We start from the raw sequence: 4754 nt of genomic DNA, 5'->3' as shown, positions 1-4754 counted from the left end.
CAAAATAATGAGAAATGTGCAAGCTTTATACCTTTCCCAGAAGCTCTAATGTGAAACAACCTCAGATCTAGTAGCACCTTCTTGTCCCTTGGCTTGGAAATCTTCTCTTCTCTTCACAAGATGCACCAAACACTCACAATTAGCAAGGCACACTCTCTCTAAGCTCAATGGTCGTTTAGGGTTTGCTCTCAGGGAAGGGTAGCCGCAAATGAGGCTATAAGTGCCTTTAAATACGCCCCAAACCCAGGGATTTAGGGTTTCTCATCCCAGCGCCTACTCGGCGAGTCGGCTCTCGGATTCGTCGAGTAGATCATTAATCCATGTGGCTCATCGCGACTCTACTCGATGAGTTGGAGCACCGACCCGTCGAGTAGCTCAAGAGATGATTAAATAAATAAATAACAAATATTATACCTAGAAGTTCGGATGTTACAATTCTCGCCCACTAGAATCAGACTTTGCCCTCGAAGTCATGATCTAAAAATAACTCTGGATATTGCTCTCGCATCTTGGACTCTGGCTCCCACATCAACTCGGACCCTTTTCGATGTTGCCACTGGACCTGAACCAGGGGGACCTCTTTGTTCCTCAGAACTTTCACATTTCGATCCATGATTGCAATCGGTCTCTCAATGTAATTCAGACTCGCATCCACATGAATGTCCTCTAGCGGTACCACTGTCGTCTCATCGGCTACACACTTTCTCTGAGACACATGGAAGGTGTTATGAATCTGACTCAACTCTGCAGGTAGCTCCAGACGGTACGCTACCCTACCCACTCTGGCGGTCACCCTGAAAGGACCGATGTATCGGGGCCCCAACTTGCCCTGCTTCCTGAATCGGATCACCCCTTTCCAAGGGGATACCTTCACAAGTACAAAATCTCCGACCTGGAACTCCAGCTCAGATCGCCGCTTATCTGCATAACTCTTCTGGCGACTCTGGGCTGTCAGTAACCTATTTCTGACCTGCTGTATCTACTCAGTCGTCTTCAGCACTATCTCAGTGCCACCCATCACTCGTTACCCCACTTCTCCCCAACAAATGGGAGTCCGACACTTTCTCCCATAAAGAAGCTCAAAGGGAGGCATACCAATACTCAAATGATAGCTGTTGTTGTAAGAAAACTCAGCCAAAGGCAAATAAGTGTCCCAACTTCCCCCGAAATCCATAACACATGCACACGGCATGTCCTCAATCATCTTAATCGTCCGTTCACTCAGCCCGTCTATCTGCGGATGGTACGCGGTACTGAAGTGTAACCGGGTACCCAACTCCTCATGAAATTTCTTCTAGAATCTGGAAGTAAAACGCACGTCTCGATCTGACACTATCGAGGTCGGAACTTCATGCCGAGCTATCACTTCCCTCACATAAATCTCGGCTAATCTCTCTATAGAAGAACTCTCACGGATGTCAAGGAAGTGGGCGCTCTTCATAAGTCGATCCACAATCACCCATATCACGTCAACTCCATGCGCAGTCCTCGGCAACTTGGCGATAAAATCCATGGAAATATGTTACCACTTCCACTGGGGAATCTCCAGAGGTTGCGATGGACCATGAGGACGTTGGTGCTCGGCCTTAACCTGACGAGAGGTCAAGCACCTCTCGCCTACCCAAGCCACTTCCCTCTTCATGCAGGGCCACCAATAATCTCTCTTCAGGTCCAAGTACATCGTAGTGGCTCCTAGATGGATCAATAATCTTGATATATGCGCATCCTCCATCAGAATATGGCGAGCTCCGCCGATATAGGGCACCCAAATCCGCCCTCAGAAAGTCATAAGCCCTCGACTATCTGGCAAAAACTTGGACACCTGCCAAATCACCCGCTCCCTTTTCCAGTTTCATGGCCTCTACCTGGGTCTCTCGGATGGTATCTAAGATTGGAGTCATCACTATCATCCTCATGCACACAACTCGGATTGGAGTACTCTCTACTCTACGGATTAAGGCATCAGCTACCACATTAGCCTTGCCCGGATGGTACAAGATCTCACAGTCATAATCCTTCGCCACATCCAACCATCTCCTCAGTCTCATATTTAGGTTGGGCTGATCCATGAGTGATATATGCATAATTAGTTAGTTATTTAGCATACATTTTTATTCATTTTTAACTAATTATGTGAATAATATGGACAAAAGGTACTTAATATTGTTTAAATTTTGTTTTCAGTCCAAAAGACATGCTTGGGAGTGAAAGGGAACAAGGGAAAGCAATTGAAGGCCAAAGAGTGAAGATTGAGGGACAAAAGTTCAACTACTCGGCGAGTACACGAGTCTACTCGGCAAGTCCAGCTGAATATTCCAGAAGATAGCCACGACTCCTAATTTAAGACGGATAACAACGAGTCTACTCGGCGAGTTGGGTCTGCTACTCGCCGAGTACACCCTGTTTTGAGATATCTATAAAAACCAAGCCTTTATCCGATGGGACTACTTTTCTGGCGATTTTTGAAGATCCTTCTGCGATTGAGAACCCAGGAAGACGCTGAGGAATTCTAATCTTCAACGTTTTGAAGAATTGAAGCAACTAGGTTAATAATTCCACTTAGCTTTAGGATTTGAGTATGTCTAATCTAGTTAAACTTGTTTTTGTTTGTGATTTTACTGCAACTATGAGCTAATTTTGTTTTTGTTTCTGTTTGGGGAATACCAAGGAACTCCTATGGTTTAATTCTTAGTTTTTGATTAATTGTTTATTGGTGATCTATTAAATTAAGTTTGTTAAAGACCTTTATGCATTAATCACGATTATTTTCTGTTAATTGGAAGACAATTAAGCCGCATGAACATCTCTTATTTGTTAACCTCATATGTCTATGTGAACACTAATTCATATGCTTAGGAATAATGATTATGAAACTAAGATTAATAAGACAATAATTAGATTAATGTGTGAGCTTGTTTGAGAAACCATCAAACAAGAGGTTAATTGAATCACTAAATTGATTAACCACTACAAATCTTATTTAATCCAAATCATTAATCTAGGGAATTAATTAGTTTAAACACTTGATCACCGCTTAAATTAGTTAATTGTCTAAGGGTTAGGAGTAATGAACATGAACCTAACCACTATAATTGGTAGCCAATAACAATTAATCTATCATAAATACAAATAACGATAAGAGTGAATTGGTTGAACCTAAATAGAAACATCTTTATCAAATTTGGTGAATTAGTTGTTTGCTTTAGCTATTTAGTTAATTAAGTGTTGCTTAAGTTTCTAGTCTTGTAAAACTAGAAGAAAAACCTTTTACTTTCATTAATTGTTTTAGTTAAAATTAGTTATTAGTTTAATTTTCCGTTCCCTGAGTTCGATACCTTACTTACTAAACTATACCACTAAAAGACAGGTTCACTTCCTTTGTGTGCTAAATATATTAATAAAAGTAGGGATAAAACAAGTTCATTTTACACACATCAAGTTTTTGGCGCCGTTGCCGGGGAACGGTTCTAAATAATTAATCTAATTCCTAATTTTTTCGATCCTTTGTGTGAGTTTACTTGCATAAAGTTACTTTATTACAGTTTAGTAGTCAGTAATTAGGTTTTAGCATATGTTTTAGTTTTTAATATTAAGGTATATTTTTTTCAAAATCACACTGGTACTCGCCGAGTGCTGTCGCACCTACTCGGCGAGTACAAGCGTATTCAGCAGTTAATTTTCGATTTTTTTAGTACATTTTTTTGTTCATTTTACGCTTTTATTCTGTTTATTTCAGGACTTTCATGACCAGAGGATCAAACACCCCGCTGGTACCCCCGTTTGAAGATCCCGAAACCGCATTGAAAAGAAATAAAGGAAAGGACGTGGAGAGTTCGAGTACACCAAAGAAGTCACCCTTGTCCAATCTGAAGACTGTTTTTGCGAAAAAGAAGAGCAGCAAATCAGGAGCATCCAGCACTTCCTTAGTAATCGACGAACCGGCGAAGGAAGATATCGAGTACGAGACCGAGGAAGAAGAGGACCCGACATGCGAGCACGAAACCGAGTCCGAGGAAGAGTTAGCTATCACAATGGCTAACATTGATGAAATCCCCATGGGAGAATGGAAGAAGAGGATGCGAGACGACACTGGCCTAGGACTTGTGCAACCCGCAATTCCCGCAATTGCTACCTTCGAGCTAAAGGGTCATATCCTAGCTTTACTTAAAGAAATACCTTTTTATGGAAAAGACCATGAAGATGCCTACAAACATTTGGATGAAGTCAATGATGTAGCTGATTACTTCAATGTTCCAAATGTGCCCCGCGAGACTCAACTACTTCGTATGCTTCCGGTGACATTCAAAGGTACTGCAAAAGACTGGCTCAAGTCACTTCCCCCCGGATCAGTCACCACTTGGGCCAAGATGAAAGAAGAATTCATTGATCACTTTTTCCCACCTTCCAAGATAGCCAAGTTGAAGAAGGCCATTGCTAACTTTGAACAACAAGTTGGAGAGTCGCTATATGAAGCATGGGAGAGGTACAAGAGCTTACTAAGAAACTGCCCACACCATGACCTAAACAGCCAGCAAGAAGTATCCATCTTCTATGATGGAGTCAATGTCACAACCAGGCAGTTACTAGACTCGCAAGGCCCACTCACAAAGAAGCCACCCCCAGTGATAAAAGAATTGATTGAAGAATTCTCTAAACACTCTAGAGAATACCACAACCCTAGGCATGATGTCACTAGGGGAGCCGCTTATGCAGCTACTGAAGACTTATCCGCGGTCATGGCTATGCTAAAAACC

General features: G+C 42.0%; 1 non-coding gene across 1 annotated transcript; it reads right to left on the bottom strand.

Annotated features, from left to right (window-relative positions):
- Positions 1 to 4415: 4415 nt before the first annotated feature.
- On the bottom strand, positions 4416 to 4522 carry LOC145091129 (small nucleolar RNA R71). Its single transcript, XR_013702017.1, has one exon. It is a non-coding gene; the product is annotated as a small nucleolar RNA R71 (small nucleolar RNA).
- Positions 4523 to 4754: the final 232 nt, after the last annotated feature.

This window comes from Lactuca serriola, chromosome 2 (genome assembly GCF_051521515.1).
Source record: "Lactuca serriola cultivar US96UC23 chromosome 2, Lser_US96UC23_V15, whole genome shotgun sequence".
Lineage (NCBI taxonomy): Eukaryota > Viridiplantae > Streptophyta > Magnoliopsida > Asterales > Asteraceae > Lactuca > Lactuca serriola.
This window is presented reverse-complemented; position numbering and strand designations above follow the sequence as displayed.